This window comes from Uranotaenia lowii, chromosome 3, assembly GCF_029784155.1.
Source record: "Uranotaenia lowii strain MFRU-FL chromosome 3, ASM2978415v1, whole genome shotgun sequence".
NCBI classification, from domain to species: domain Eukaryota; kingdom Metazoa; phylum Arthropoda; class Insecta; order Diptera; family Culicidae; genus Uranotaenia; species Uranotaenia lowii.
The window spans coordinates 270,126,723-270,144,362 of NC_073693.1; the positions used below are offsets into that span (position 1 = coordinate 270,126,723).

General features: G+C 35.0%; 1 protein-coding gene across 10 annotated transcripts in view; it reads left to right on the plus strand.

The window, feature by feature from the left end:
* LOC129751439 (bumetanide-sensitive sodium-(potassium)-chloride cotransporter) overlaps positions 1 to 17,640 on the plus strand; it is a 256,700-nt gene that overhangs the window by 13,613 nt on the left and 225,447 nt on the right. For 4 of the 10 annotated variants that reach the window (XM_055746933.1, XM_055746943.1, XM_055746939.1 and 1 more), the window contains exon 2: positions 4,210 to 4,514. The exons of 2 other annotated variants lie outside the window; for them this stretch is intronic. The gene's annotated coding sequence lies outside the window, so the exon portion shown is untranslated. Of the gene's footprint in view, positions 1 to 4,116; positions 4,515 to 17,640 lie in introns of all 10 variants that reach the window. 4 more of the 10 variants (XM_055746937.1, XM_055746935.1, XM_055746936.1 and 1 more) reach the window with 4 other exon arrangements.

Below are 17,640 nucleotides of genomic sequence, written 5' to 3' on the forward strand. Positions count from 1 at the left end.
CTTAGTCGATTTGGGGTCATTTTAAAATTTCTCAAACCCTGGGGTCTTAAAAGCTTCGTTTTGGTCCAAAACTCATCCATGATTTTTTGCAGAATTTTTAAGAAACGTTAACATGAGTAAATTTGAACTTTTATGTTTGTATGGGAAAATTGAATATTTTGTACTGAAAAATCAACATCATTTTTATTTCTTCTGTGGAGCCGAGCCTGCTAATGGGTTTTGTGCCAATTTATGAATTCTTCAAAGGAAATTTTCCGCTGAACAACTTTGTCGAAGACCTCAACTTTGTATCTTATAAGGCAAAAAAGTTATTAGCTGTTTAACAGGGGTATGTCTTTTGGAACTGATAAACAATAAATTCAATTGACATCACTGCTTGTGCCCTACGAAGTTTTGCATTGAAATTGGTCATGCAATACCTCGCTAGGCACCCAGCAGTGGTGCCAATTGAATTTATTGTTTATCAATACCAAAAGACATATACCTGTTAAACAGCTAATAACTTTTTTGTCTAAAAAGATACGAAGTTATGATGTTCGACAAAGTTGTTCAGCGGAAAATTTCTATACAAACATATAAGTTCAAATTTACTCATGTAAACGTTTCATAAAAATTCTGCAAAAAACATGGATGAGTTTTGGACCAAAACGAAGCTTTTAAGACCCCAGGGTTTGAAAAATTCAAAAATGACCCCAAATCGACTCAGTCTACTGCGCACATCAATTTTATTCGAAATTCGAAATTTATTTAGCCGACTTATGAAAATCTTATAAGTTGCAACTTAAAATAGATACTAGGCCTAGCACAAAATCTAAAGCTAAATTTGGGAAATCGGATCACTGAAATAGATGGCGCAATAAGGCTAAAATTTGTATGGAATTATGAGAAATTTTGTTTGGATGGAACGTGAAAAACCAGTTTTGCACCAATTTCTCCCTATCGGATGATTTGTTTTCATTAAATATAATCATTCACAAAGCTTTCATTATAACAAATAGTTTATCTCAACGTCCCATTTCGACAAGGGTTATTGAAAAAAAAGGTATTCAGTTTCAAAAATTAGCTTCTGAAGGGTCAGTTACAAAAAATAAATGAAAGATCGTTAGTCGACGCTTATCTATATACCCTTTTTTAAAGCTTAACAACTGTTTTATGATAACTCTTATCGAAATTCGTTCTTCAGATGATATATTGTCATAATTTAAGCTTTGAAACACTAAATTCTATAGAAAAATCGGATGATAAAAACCAAAATTACCGGTGAGAAACTGTTTATTTTGTTCATTCCGAACAAAATCCACGTTATCGTATACAAACTTCAGGTTTGTTGCGCGACCCCTTTCAGTAGTATAATATGGCCCTTATTTTGCAAGGGATTCAGTGCTAGTAACTTCATATTTTAATTTTAGTAACTTTGTAATTCAGTCAAAAGTCTCTTTCGTGGAATTTAATGTGAATACATGGTTCGATATGGTTTTTCTTGTAATGTTCTTTGAGGGGGAAGTTTAAATAAAGGACAGTTTTTTTTAAATAATTTCACTAGAAATTTATTTTCCATTAAATTCTTATGAATTTGTTTGAAAGAAAAAGTTTATCTATAAAATATTCAAAGATTTTTTGAATCTTATTGCATGTACTTATTTTGTTTGAAGATAATGCCAGCAAGTAAAAGAAGCTACTAGCGCGTTTTTTCATTCTAATATAGAAGAACTTGATCTTTTTGCAAGATTTTTATTCAAATTACAGATTGTTTCCTGCTTTATGATTCACAAATATTCTTTTAAAAAATCGATTAGGATTGAATGTTAGCTATTGTTTGTTAATACTTGAATCAAGTATTCAACAAGCGCGGTTTTATTTTTTTTTTTATCAGAGAAGTTAACCGCGTTTATGCGAAAAAAATATGTTACTTAATTTCTTTTAAAACATGATAATTGAATTCATTTATTCAAGCGCCTTGTTATGTAGAACTTGTATTGAAGAAATACTATAATAGTGTTGAAGTAAGAAGTCATGAACGTTTCCGAAAAAAAGTTAATCTATTTTCGTGACGTCACAACGCTTTTTTCCCCGGGTGCAACTAACAACCTTCTGAGCCGATTTTCATTCTGAAAAATGCATTGAGTTCCTCTCAAAAAGTTTGAAAAGACCCCCAATTTGCGACAATATATGACGTTAAAATAAATCATGAACTGAAAAACAGTAGAATTTTCGTGACATCACAATGCTTAAAAATAGATACCTTCATCACCGATTCTAGAGCGTGAACTTGCTGTGATTATTATTTATCTAATATCATGCTTGAAAAATAGATCTTTGATTATCATTTTACAATATTTTTTTTTGTAAAGCTCGATTTTTGATAAAGTTATGTTTCAAAAAAAGAAAAATTGCTAAAATCAGTTTATTTTCAAATTAAAATTTTTAAATTTCAACGACAACATACTCAATTTAAAAAAAAATAAATTTTGATGCAAAATTAAGCTCAAGAAATAACTTTTCTTATGCTGTGCAAATTATTTTTGAATAACGAAAAATACAAATCGGTTCTCCAGTTGAGTGGCGCTTGGAATGGGTCAAATATATTTTACAAATGGTGCAGTAAAAATCTTCTTGAACTAAACGTGAAAAAATGTTCAAATATTGTACGAAATCTGTTATAAATAAGTTTTTTCGTCATTTGGTACATTTGCATTCTAAATTGATGTGCTGCATTTTGCAAACAGTCAAAAGAATTTATTTCGCTTCATTAAAATGTTGACTTTTTAACCATATTTACAACCAGTTTTGTTTGGTCTTTCTATCGGCAGCATAATTATATACCTCGCTAAACACACCATATTCTCAACCAGCATTTTTTTTTACTAAGTACCTCTATTTGTACAGAGAAAAACGCGCAATCTATTTTTTTTTATTTGCTGCTATTTATCCAACAGCTTATCTGTTTCAAAGGGCTTCTTGGAAGCTCGAGAACAGTGTGATTTATTTTAATTTTTTATTCATATAACATACTATTGGCTGAAAAAAAGTTGATTTCGTTATTTCAAATTAACTAAACAGAGTGCCTAACACGCTAGTTGTTAATGACTCTACAATACCAAATCTAATCTGTTTGGCTACAATCGCCATGAAAATTTGGGATTTTAACATGCTAGGAATGTCTATCCGTTTTTTTAATTTTTTTTTTTCAATTCTCAATGTGAAGGCCAACCTAAAAAATTCGTGCTTTTTATTGTGTTTCGCTCACTATTCCCAGTTCCACAATGTTGATGTGAGGCGTGTACGTTACACTCATATGCATATTAGTTTGCCTCTCTAGACATCCATATAGGAGGTATATTTTTTATTATTTTTTTTCTGCCAAACATTCTGTACCGTATTTAGTGTCACTGTCACCGGAGCGACTATTATGTGTAATTATTTGTTTACCATTTGTCGTCTCTGCTGCGGCACATTCACCGGGGCGCAAAATTAAAACCAAGCACGTTTGACACATACCTTCATCATCAAACTCTACCCACTCTAGAATACCTATTTCTAATAACGCTCGTGAGCCTATCTAGCCTATACCTACTAGCTACCTATCTATCTCATTAGGTAGGTGTCCCTTGGATCTTCGCGAGCGTTTATTTAGTTTGTTTTTCGGTCTATGGAAAGGTGCTGTAAGCAGCTGGCGGCCATTTTTGTAAATTCAAAAACAATTAAGAATAATAACAGAAAAAAACGCGAAATTTAAAACGTTTCTTCTTAATCGGTGTCACTGTTTTTTTTATTGCGGAGCAACAGTAGGCGCTATTTTTTCTACGCCTCATCGTCGTCGTGTGTTTGTGTTGTGCCGGTTAAAATGGGTTGAAAAAACTTCAAAACAAATATCTTCCGAAACCGATTAGTTCCAGTGAGTGAGCACATGTTCCCATCTCCCGGCAGCTGGGGAACCGCGCCAATTTCGTTCCAACCAAGCTTAGTAACACCCAAAATTAGTCGGTAACTGTTGACAATTGCAGGGGCGCGTGACTTTTTAAAATATTGTTAGCTAATCGTGGTGTGGCTGAATGTGTGCTTAGGGCTATTGATTCTCTCACAATTTTCCGTTTTTTTTTTCTTTCGAATTAAAAGGGAAAACTCTAAACCAGATCAAGATCCTTCCCAGATTTCATCCGGTTGATCTTCCAAGCTTTGGAGTGGCTCTTTCTTGATTCTCTCCTGCAGCAGGCGAAATTAGTCTCCTACAACAAGTGTGTGGGTGTTAATGCTTTGCAGTTTGCGAAGACGAAAAAGACGACGTCGTTCGGCGTAAATTTGCTGAGTTTGTGCAACAACATAAACAAGCAGAAGAAAGCAAACTACGACAAAAAAAACCAAGCAGGAGTGGATACAACAGGTGGATACCGGCTGCGGATCTTTCAAGGAACGAACGGGGGGCGTACTTTAAGTGAAGAAAACAGCAAAAAGAAGGTGTGTGTTAGTGTGTAATAAGAGACAACAACATTGGAGGAAAACAAAAAAAAGACGTGGTAAGTAGTATTATTTCTACTCACAATTTCTTAAGTAGACGTCAATATCTATTTGCTAGGCCTCACCACGGATATGGTCATAGAATTGGAATGCTTTTTTATGGAACTGTGCTATTTTCGGGGAAGTTCACCTTCGAAACCTGTCATGCTTGGGTAAAACCGTTGATGATTTAAACTTTTTTTTTTTTTTTTGGTTATCTTTCTTAACTGTTTCTTCGAACTAATCGTGTTCAACAACTGGTAAACAAAGTCGATTAAATGAGCAAAAAAAAAATTTATTACAAATTCTAAAAGACGCTTGTTTCAATAGAACAAAACTTACAAATCAAAGATACATATCGATAAAAAAATACTTTCAAGAGCTTGATAAGTACACTGCAAAGGTTGAAGAGAAATTTTATCATAATATTTTTTTTTCAATTGAATAAAAGCTGCAACGTTTCGAAAAATATATGAAAAATATACTTGAAACGAAAACTTTGATGGGAATTTTCTTGAAAACAGCTTTAGTGCACTTATACCACTGACTATATTGACTTGACACTAAGAACATAATTCCGTTCAATTTTTGGCTAGAAGCCATCTACCGTCGACATTTCGTCTCTCGGCTTGGCTCTCTGCCCAAATCACCACCCACCGTACCTACTCGGAGAGCAAACAAACACGTTTTGCTGGACGTGCTGCTTGTGGTTCTAGAAATTCAGGAATGTTTTTACGTTTATAATTTTCATGTTTTTTGTGAAATCTTACAGCGTGAATTGTTGAACCTCACTAGAATGTAGATTAAATGTGCTTTCCAATGAATATTCTTTTGATTGGTCCAAACAAAGTAAAAGCACTGAAAATCCGGGTACAACCTGACGGAGGACCACAAAAACAGATGGAATTTCAATTAGTGAAAAAATCGCGCAAAGTAGCCAACTATGAAAAATTCCAGTAAATTCAATTTTTGTTGCATCGAAAATCTAAAGACAGCAAAATGTTAGAATTTCAATAAAGTCATATTATTTAAAACACTCTACCATCGCTCAAACAGTATTTACTAGCAATCGAATGAAAAGTAGGTTTTTTAGACCACTTTTTTGAACTTTTTGTGACCATTTCATTTAAAAAAAAAAAATTAAAAAAATATTTCTTGTCTTCATGATGTAGGCATTAACTTCAGCTTTCATATGCATAAGGCAAATATTTTTTTTGGACGTGTAACATATGAACTACAGCAGTTTTCGTGAGGCATGTTTTTTCGGATTTTTGTTCTTTCATGCTGAATAACGAGAAAACTTGTAACTTTAGCTGTATATAATGTTCTAAACATTTTTTCTGACATTACAAGGTTTCTGTTGATATAAGTTTTATATGAAGTTCATAATAATTCAAATGACTTAGAAAGATTTTACTTTTGGAGTGTCAAAATGACACCCTAAGTCGGAAGAGGGAGTTTTTTTGTCCAGGCTTCCAGGGTTCGTCCATAAAAAAAGTAAAGATACAATATTAAAGAACTTTTGAATTCATTCAGGGTCCCCGAAGAAATTTTTGTATTTTGAAGCTTCTGAAAAAAGTTACAAGCCTTCAAACTTGCAATAGTGTCAAAATGACACTCTAATGCGGATGAGGGTTAAGCAGACACGAATGCGACAAGGATGGTACAGTGTCGTTTATAAACCAATTCATTCATTAAACCAATGTCTGAGTTTTTTCATAAAGTTTGCCACACTTATGATTGTGTGTAAATTGACCTGTACTTATAAATTCCTTCCAATTTCAAAAGGGGCGATTTTGTTTTTTAATTTTAAGGGATTACTTATTGTATTGATGATCCCTCCTATTGTGACTCTTTCAACATTCAAACATTCAAGTTACGTTTAGACTCAAGACAATCTAGGAAGCTCAAATGCCATGAAAAAAATATTCCCCTTTGAATGATGTTGTTGACATTTAATTTAAATTTAATTTCATTAAAATAATTTTAACAAACTAAAATTTTCCATGGAAGGGGTCGCAAAGCACACCGGGTAGTACATAATATAAGATTTGGAAATTACATCTAAAAAAATCTGGAAACTGAACGAAAGAAAACAATATAAACTTTTGAGATGGAACCAGTTAAGTGACCTCCAATGAGACTTTCGGAAAGAAAACCATTCCCTCCGCCGTAGATTTAAGCATCAGATTCTCTGGCGGACTCCTCCATCATCTAGGATTGGCATATTATTTGGCATTTCTGGTGAGCCCGTTACTAAATGTTATTTTTGTTCGTTTTTGTGAGGTCATGCGAATTGTGAGGTTCTACGGGTAGAACACAACCCAACCCCATTATAATATTTTTTCAGTAATTTTCAATGATATTTTATTTTCAAAATAATGTAATGGATGGTCTTCAAACAAGACAATTTTATTTCAATTAGGTAGGGGGAAGTCGTCTATGACCGGACACCTTCTATGGCCGGACAACATTGATTTTTCGAAAACGATATATCCTTATAATGTTTTAACACCATGAAAATAAAGTAAATAGTAACCTGATATGGTGTTAGAAATATGGTAATCCAATCTGAAAAGGTAAACAAATTATATGCATCGAAAGCTTTCGCCAAGTAGTTCGACGAGGATCGCCTAAACTTTACATTTATATTGTGATCAGTTTTTACGGCTTGTCAAATGTGAATTGCACATAAACGTCATCGTTGGTTGGTTATCTTTCGACTTCAGTAGGTGTAAGATAACAAAACGGAAGTTCAAACAAAATATTAGGAAAATAAAAAAAGTGCGATTTCTCTATGACCGGACACCATATTGTTCTCTATGACCGGACAAGAAAATATTCAAAATTATAAATGATTTCAACTTGACACTTTCATTTTTTCATCTCTATAGCACCCTCAATTGGTTAGCTGAAGATACGGATTCAATAACGAAACTATTTTGGTCCTCTGATAATATTTAAATTTTGCTGTCCGGTCATAGACAATTTTACTCTAGTTTTTTCGAAAGAAATGTTACATTCTGGTTTGTCAAAAAACCTTTAATAAATGGCTTCATAGAATGTTCAGTATTGGAAAGTACTTACTCACAAGACCTAAGCAAGTGATTTCAGTCATTTTGCTACGTTTTTGTGCCATTGGTGACAACTTTGGTGATGAAATTCGTAGTGTCCGGCCATAGACAACACTTTTGAAAATGAGTGAAAACTAACATAAAATGATTTCTCTTACCACATGAATATGTTGTAAATTAATTTTTTTCTAATACTGTTTAGTGATCATAATTGATACTCTTCAAATCAGTAGAGGAACCAATATTTACAAAAACTTATTTTTGAAGTTATTGCTTAAAAACCTTAAGTGTCCGGTAGTAGACAACTTCCCCCTACATCTTTTATTTCATTTCAATTTTACAGTTTATTTTACTTAAAAACAGATGCAAAGAAAAACTTTTGATTTGCATCCTAGACATAAAACTCAAGAATTTGGAGAAATATAGGGGTATAATTTGAATTTTTTAAACTATCCTTACGTTACAGCATCTTTTGAAATTTTCTTTACTCATTTCAATATTTCTTTGAGATGTATCAACGTTTCGGTGAATTTCAAATTTTATAGTTTTCAAAATTGATGGCCTCGGTTAATCACGGAGTAGCAACCATACATTAAAACGTTTCTAATAAAAACCACACCAACGATCGTGGAGTTCGAAATGTCTTTTTCCATATCAAATTAATAAAAAATAATAATATATCTAATATTATGTTCAAATTCGTCATTTAAAACAGTATTCAAGCATTTCGGGTTCAACGATTTGAGGTGGATGTGAGTAGTCAAATAAGCTAAGTTAAGCTAATAACTTTGGTCCTCTAAGGCCGATTTTTCTTAATGCTTGAAATATGACAAATATTTCATCCAAAGACCGTATTTCGATGAGGGTTAAAATATAAAAAAATATAAAGCTTCAAAAATGGGCTAGCAGTTTAAGGGTAATATTCGTCACTGTTAACCCCGTCTAAAGGCGTACAATGAGTAGGGGAGAGTGGGGTATCGTGGGCCATGGGGAAACGTGGGCCACTTTTAATATCTCAGATGTGTGTTATGATAAAAATCTCAAACCAACTGTCATCGTCGTCGCTTTGCGTGAGCATATATTCCTATATGTTGTTGACTGAAATACGCATCATATGCTTCTTTTATTCATCAAGCTAAAAAAATTTAGAAAAATTTACTTACATAATTAAAAAAAACACCCGCTATTTTCATCGATGGGGAACCTAAAGTGCATAGCAAAAAAATGCTCATACGCTTATGACCTTAGTTTTGTCATGATCTTACACGTGGAAAAGGAATTTTTGATGAAACATCAATAAGTCATTGATGTTGATATTGAGTTATCGAAGACCGTGAACAATAAATAAATAAAGTCACACAAACGCAACCCATTTGAAAATCATAGCTTGTGGAGAATCGTGGGCCACACATCTTGAATCACCTATATTTTTATGTTTTTATACACACTCAGAACTCAAAATAACTTTTACCTATCTGTAAAGTTTTCTTATGCCAAATGAAGAGTTATGAAAATATTTTGTACATCCTATATGAGAAATTTTGCCAAAACGTTCGCGAGCCAGGTTTTTGCATCTATGCGATCATACACAGCTCCCTTTTTTATTTCATCATCTGCAATTGCTTTAAAATAACGAAATGAATTAGGAAATCACAGTTTTGGGTCAACTCATAAACATAAACATAAAAATATTGCTTTTTTTCAAACAGTCAGAATTTGGGGAAACTCACTTATTAAAAATTAAAAAAAAACTTTATGATACCTTGAAAATGTAGAAAACCATATAATTTTTTATTATCATTTTATCTTTTAAAATAAATAAGTTATGGAACAATGAAAAAAAGTGGCCCATGATTCCCCACTCTCCCATACAATATTTACATTGTTGAAATATCTCAGTAATTTGTGAAAAAAAAATTAACGAACAAATATACAGAAATGTACCTATGAGTCATCCTTGAAAGGTTTCCAAATTTTGGAGAAAATTACTGAAAGTCATGTTCCTTAGCCCCTGTGCTAATACAATTTTTTTTTAAATTGTCAATAATTTTTGAAATAATTTTTACGGCCTTATCGGTGAATGTTATGTTCTCATAGTGAGAACATTTAAAGAATTGAAAACAATAGATGAATAGAAGAAGATTAGAAGAAAATTACAGATGTTGAAAATGAGCGAGTAGAAATTTCGTTCGTAAGTTTTGCGAACCACGCTAGACCAACTATGGCGTTGTTTTAGACTCAAGTCTGTCCGATTCTAACATTTCAAAATAGTTGATCCGTGCTTGAACAAAAGTTAGGTATGTGGTGAAAATGCTTCATAAAAATTTCTACCCGCTCATTTTAAACACCTGTAATTTTTTTTCTAATCTTCTTCTATCCATCTATTATGATCGGTACTACACCGGTCATGAATTACTTTTAATGTGTGTTTTTTATATGTTCACTTGACACTTTAAGCCATTTGTTCGCAAACACTCATTATCTGTGCACGTACCTTAGAATAAGCATAACTCTCTCGCAACATAACAACTTTTGCCGAGAGAGTCCCACACAATAGTGTAGTAAGCCATTTTAAAATTAAGTAGAATAGAATATAACGTTGAATTGGAAGCACGGAGTTTAATTTAGTTCCTAATAAATCTAATAAGTTTAAGTCCAAAGAAGCGACTTTTATATACAAATTCCGAAATCGAGCCTTAGTAATTGGCAGCAATTATCGTGCATTCTGTGTGGTGCTTATTCGCAAAATCAACCCGACCCAGTGCAAACTAAATCTCCCCCAAGCGGGTGATCAGCTGTTCTGCCAGCAAGAGTTGTCGACTTACCCCGGATTCCTGTGTTGGTTGATGCCGTCGACTGGAGACGGGAAGAAATCCCTCGAATTCCGAACCTCCCCATCGGCCGAGCCCGAACATATTATTTTCAATTCTTGAAATGTTCTCACTATGAGAACATAACAATCACCGATAAAGCCGTAAAAATTAATTAAAAAAAAAATTCACGGAGATGATTCTTAATTAATTGTCAACAATTTCCTCAATCATGAAGTTTAACGTTGAACAAAAGAACTATCCCTCTACACTTTCGCTGAGACTTCTTTTCGAACTTGTATCATGTGAATATTAGCCACATCCAAACATTCAAAGAATCAGAAGATTTCGTACGCAACTAAAATGGTTAAAATTGGTCATTAGGCCGAAACAAATATCAATTTTTTCTTTTGTCACCCCCTCACCCCCCTTTGAAATTTCCAAAATACCCTAAGGGGGAAATAAATAAAGTTTGAAGTATATTATGTAACTTTCGAAATAAAATTCAAATATCCGAAAGATTACATGACCAAAAAAACCAATATTTTAAGATCGGAGTAATTTCACCTTTTATATTCTTGATTTTATCGAACTTTTTCAATAAAAAATTACTTGATTTATAGGTTTTGTGCAATGGTATTGTATGCAATTTTGTTTTATACAAGCTTTCGTGCAATTTATTCCAATTTATTTGATTTTCGCATTATATTTCATCTCCCCCCCCCCCCCCCTCCTCGCGGCGTTCCAACCCCGAGAGAAATTAAATGCATTTCAAATTAAGTGTTCTGGTTGAACATTTTGACGCCTTATTCAAAGATGAATGTTACCCTTAAAAAGGTCACTCCATTTTTGAAGCTATTAAGCTTCATATTAATTAATATCTTAATTGTTAACATTAATGAATCATCTCATCAATAAATTACGTCTGTACAATTCTGCTGTCATTAGTTTCGAACCCTCACAGCTTATATTGGCTGTGGTATCTAAAAAAAAGAAGTCCCGATGATTCCTTCGTAACATGAAACCTTCTCACAATAATGGCACAAAATACAAATAAATTCAAAAGAAAATTGATCACAATGAACCAAATAAGCCAAAGCAAAGGTCAACGGGGAAAAAAACTAACGAATGCTTCGAAAAAAAAAAATCAATGACGCTTGTTACTTTTGACAAAGCCCAAGAAAAATAGGACTGTTCCCTATTAACTTAATGAGCATTTCATTGTAAATGTCCTGTAAACTGTTTATATCGTTATCAAGTTTGCTTACTTCTATTTGCGAAAAGTAGATAATGATGAACGTTAGAATTGGTGTACAGTGGCATTTTACCAGCAGAATAATCGGAGTCGATTCTGTAATTGCAATGAGTTTATGTCAATTTTACCTTAAAATTGCGGTTATACTAAGTAAAACAAATGAAATTACATTTCAGGATGTTTATAAGTTTCTTCATGTATACAATATGTCCAAACATAGATTGTCACCTCTAGCCAATCACCTATTTATTTACTAATAATTTTTTTTCAGTTTGCGCCTGGCGCAGCACGTGACAGCCATTACTTGCGATCGATGATCGTGTTTCTATCAACTGTCGAACGATTCGTTCACATCATGTTCGCTTCAGCTTCAGCTCCGAGCAAAGCGATCGAACGGGGCTGCCTTGTCGCCAAGTGTCCTGCTCGAAGGTCCACTGATTAAAAAATAAGATTTCTCATCGAGGCTTCGAGGCGATTCGTGGAAGCAAGAGCAAGCAAAAAAAAAAAGAGTTAATGCAGCATACCTAGTACAGTGAGGCAGCTTGTAAACAGATCGTGCTTTGACACAAATTGCCGTTCTAGCTCACCAAGTATGGAATGGCGTTACTGACTAACTGCTGACAGGTGAAAGATTAGCACCGTAGTTTGTCCGCTCTGGTAGTGATTAGGCTGTCTGTGCAGTTCAAAGCCCAGATTTAGGGGTATACTTTGTGTTAGATTTATGTGACTCACGTTTCATTCATGTTTAGTGAGGTTATAAGGGACAGCATAGTGGAATCAATTTTTTTTTGTAAATTCTTTTGATAAATCTTCTATGTTCATTTTAATTGTTAACTTTGCTTTTGAATGAGATTTCTTCAGAAAAGTTCCCAAATTTAAATTCGATTTTCAACCCCATTTATACCGTGAACGGCCCTAATTCTGCGCAGTTAAGGATTTTTCAAATGTTTCAAGTTATAAAAAATTTACCTTTCAATGAATTTCCTCAAAATTTCGTGTACAGTTGGGCTAACTAATAAACTTAACGGCAAAAATAACGAGAGCTCGATTTTGGAGCAAAAATGTGGATTATTTACAACATTTGGAAAAAATGCAAGTGGCCCTTATTCTGCGCACTATTTTCTATTTGTTCCTAATTCTGCGCATATGTCCCATATTCTGCGCACCGAAATAAAACCAATATACCACTCCGTACTGGTAAGACCAACATTTAATTTACTTAAAATGTATTTAAAAACATGTTTAACGCTATTGCAAATTGCAAAATATGAAAAAGGGCAAATTCAAGCCTTGGATCTTTGAAGCTTATGTGACACTTTCTTTCACTATTTCTTACAGATGCTTTTTTCCTGCAGCTCGCTTACCAAATATTTGTTGACCGATCATGTTGTTCGCCGGATCTGGTCAAACTAACTTGTTTCGTTGGTGTGCAGTGCAGACTATTCCGACATACAGAAGCAGTTCAGGCGGGTCAAAAAATCGCCCCAGCTGGGGGAACTACGCGCTGCTTCATTTGGCTTACTATCAGTCAGTATCAGTTAGTCAACGAGTGCGAGTAAGCGGGTGAATCGAGAGAAGCTTCGCGTAGTTCCCCCAGCTGGGACGATTCCGCGGCCCGCCGGAACCGCTTGTGTATGTCGGAACAGTCTGTACAGTTGGAACTGAACGATAAACACGCGAACACGATAGAGAACGGAAATCAAGATTTTCTATTTTTTGTCAACAAAACATGTAGATTCGAAGGGATTCCTAAGAAACTCCTAACAACTTTACGGATACCCTATCTTCATAAAACTTATTAGAAAACTGTAATTGAACGTCTCCGAACTCCCTGCATTCAATTCCTTGCAACTTAAACATCAGTTCTCTCCGGTGCTTTTCATTCTGCGCATTAGGAACATAAGTAAACAAATGGTGTCAAATTCTGCGCATTGCTTAAATCATTGTTTTGATTTGAAAAACCATTTTTATCCAAAATTTTTTTGGCAGTCATGTTCAGAATGATTTTATCTTTCACGTAAAGGCATTTCCAATAAGAAAATTCTGTTTAAAACGGTTCCATTTGATCTTTTTGTTTTCCTAACGCTTAAGCTGTACTGCTAACGCCGGCCATTTTTCAACGTTTGCTTCCTACATTTATTTTGATTTATTCAATTTCTCGCGAACAATTCATCAGTTTTCAAAATAATTGGAAGCATTTTGAAGATAAACAGTAACTGAAGAGATTCAGCTTTTTTCATGAATATTTTGTTCATCACATCTTGAAATATTTCTGTTTGAATATGAAAATGCGCAGAGTTTGGGACTGCGCAGAATTAGGGCCGTTCACGGTATGTTGTTACTGATCTTTCTCATTGTTTCGAGAAATAGGATGACTTTAAAAGTTTGATTAAATTTAGACAATTAAAGAGCTTGTCTTAGATTTTATTCAAAAAACCTTCTAAAGGTTGTAAATTTGGTGTGAATTAGTCTTTATTTCAAACATATTTTTTGGCTATTTCATAGAAAAAAACACATTGTGTCAACTTTACATTAAAAATAAACTAAATCTATTCTTATTATAAATTTTTAAGCTCTGATTTCAAAATTGAAAAGCATCACAAAACACGTTTCAGAGTTTCACGTCTCGGCGGATCGCGCATTTCAAATCTCAAGTTTTTTTTTATCACGGATTAAGTTTTACCTTCTCATATCTTACGTCAAACATCTCACATTTACGTGTCTCATTTCTCTTTCTCACGTTTTATAGCTCAACTCAACTCAACTGATTGTTCTGACGACCTGGTTTTAGCAGAGCCCTTTTCGCGTTGCCTGTCCAAAGTCAGCTCTGTTTGTTCTCCTGAGAATGACATACTCGTCATCGGCGGCTTCCACATGTCCGGCCAAAAATGTTGCTCCTCCCGAAATGGCTTTCTGTTTCCAGACCCTGTGCGTTCTTCGTTCTTGGCATCTTCTAGTGTATACTTAGACGTCCTGAGTACAGGCGACTTTACGTCAGATAAATAATATCAAAAATGAAAACGGATGGATGCTCGACCTCTGTTTCGTTAACGGAGGTTTCAGAATTCCTACGATTGACTTAGCTCCCGCTCCCTTTGTCAAAGCTGTTCCACATCACCCAGTTTTAGTGGTCTCTCTCGATGCCACAAGGATAAATACTCCCATGAAGAGAACGGCATCTTTCTATTAACACGTTCGTCGCCACGCTCATTTTGATAGTTTTGCTAGCCGTGCCCAAAGAATTTTTCAGAGAGAGAAAGCAAAGAGGGAGAACTCCCATATTTGAAACGTGTGGTGAAGCTGAGCGGTAAACTCAAGTAAGAGAGCGTCACCTGCTTTTTGATGTGACGGGGCCCCCCAGGAAATACACCCGTCTGCCGAATATGGGTGACGTGGCGACGAACGTGTTAAGATTTCAAGAACGTGGATTTCGAAGCTATCTCCTACGTCCTTGAGTCCATCGAATGGGAAGTTGAGCTCGATTCTTCTGATCCAAACGCAGTTGCTAAGACATTGTCGACATTCTCAACTACATTATTGATCGCCATGTTCCGAAACGTAGGATGGCTACAAATCTACGGGCTCCCTGGGTCACTAAAGAACTGCGGCGACTGAAGACAGCCAAGAAACGTGCACTCCGAAACTGCAACAAGCACAAAACCCCTTACACTAACGAAGAATACCGCAAACTAAACTCTGCTAAGAAAAAAAGTCAGCAAGCGTAGCCACCAAAATTATCAAAACCGGTTATAAAGAAATTTCAAGACCAGCCAAAAATATTTTTGGAAGCTCGTTAAAAATCAATGGAAAATATCAAAGCTTCCGTCCTACATGTTCTTTGACAGCGACACAGCGAATTCTGATCCAGAAATATGTGTACTTTTTGCCAAGAATTTTTCTAGTATTTTCACAAGCAGGGGAATTTCCATAGAACAATTGGCCTGTCGGAAATATATTACCCCTAGGGCAGAGCTGCAAATTATCAGTGTCAGGCAGCCAGTATCAGGCGACTTTGATACTGCTCAGCATGTCTATGTCACGCGATACTCATTTTTGGTCAGCGACATAAGCTTACAATGTCATGACCAAGTTGAATGAACGACATCATTCTTGCTATGACATTTTTCTACTTACAACCAACAACTACATTTTTTCAATTGCTGTGCAACTTATAACGTAAAATCCATCCCAACACAGTCAGAAAATGAAATAGAAAGATGATCCTATGTGTGATGCGAGTGGCTGACTGACTGACTGACTGACATTGTAGCTTGGTTATTCAACTGGTAGACGACTTTGATATTCTTTCGATAACATTGACTACTACACTGCAAAAAATCCACATATTTGGAATATGTGTTAGCCTTATAGATTTTTGCAATTTGATTCCCATTTGGAAAATACGTGGCCACACATATAGAATTCAAGATTATAACTTTTATATGCGTCACAAAAAAGTTATAAAATTCCACACATAACTATTATGAGCCTACATTGTACTAAAATATCTGCCTACTTTAGGGCGTTTACATGCTTGCCTACTCAAAGGCGATTTTTAATGTTCGAATTCGTTTTCCGGATGAAAATATTAATTGATTTTTGCAATACATTCCTGTTTAAATATTTATTTTTGATTTCGGCATGATAATTTCATAACGATGAATACCGTTCTTCCTCGTCCTTGCATAACGGAAACTGGAAGTAGGATCATCAATCTCCGGGAGTCTTTGTCGGGATTTTCCTAAAACAAAATATGTGTTACAAACCTGAATTCGATCAAATAAATTATAAACTCACCTTCTGAATTGTTCAGGATGTGTAAAAGATTGTCGGTCTAGGTCTCCAGAATCAATTAAGGGCCGACCACCCTGCCTGTGTGTAACCGGGGACCGCAAGCAAGTCACCAGCTGGAAACCGGATGCGAGGACCATTTTCGGGCGACCAATTTCTGGGACTAACTAATTTCAGCATCATAGTCAGAAGCCAGTTCCCTGCGGGAGAATAGAATAGATCAATGAATATTCACTGGTTTAATTTTTATACACTTTTACTCACCTTATTTGTTGACACAACGGGTACTCCAAATTTTTTCTTCAGGTCGGCCATTTTTAGAACATGACAATTTTCAAAAACTAAAATCATATAATTTATGTGTAAATTTCATATAAACTTCATATTTCGATAATAAATTTTATGTGTGACATATGATAATCATATGAATCATATAAAATCTAAACGTAGAACAATTTTGAAGACGTACATATGTGTGGGGGAAACATACATCCTAAGTGTGGATTTTTTGCAGTGTAGACGTTGGTCAGGAGAACATATATTGACTGAAATGTAGCAACCTTGTCCTAGGGTCATCTTTGAATGGTATTTTAGTCGACGATGAAGCCATCCTAAAATCGACAGCAAAGCTGAAAAATTCATCTTCTACGGGCCCGGACGGTATACCAGCTACTTTTTTTAAGGCTTTTATGGCATCTCTGCAGACACCTATCACTATTTATAAGGCACATCTTTCAATCATCGCTGGACTGCGAAATCTTTCCCTCATTGTGAAATGCTCACATGTTTCCTGTCCACAAAAAGGGATATAAAAGAGATGTGAGCATCTACCGCGTAATCTCCGCTCTATGCTCGATCGCCAAACTGTTGGAACTGGTTTTGGATCCAATTTTCTCATTTTGCAAGCATCACTTCTCCAACGATCAGCACGGGCCTAAACGATCCACAACTTCAAAACAACCGAGTTTTACATCGTTCGTGCATGACAGCTTTGCCATGAAAACTTAAACTGACGCCATTTACACAGATTTCTCTGCGGCGTTCGATAAGGTGAACCACTATATTGCAATCGCAAAGCTCGAATGTTTAGGCTTCTGTGGTTCCTTATAAGATTGATTTCGGAGCCACTTAATGGGGCGAAAGTTATCCGTTCGTACGGTGAATCGTTTTCTAAATAGGTAGTTCGTCGCCTCTTCAGGAGCGCCCCAAGGAAGTC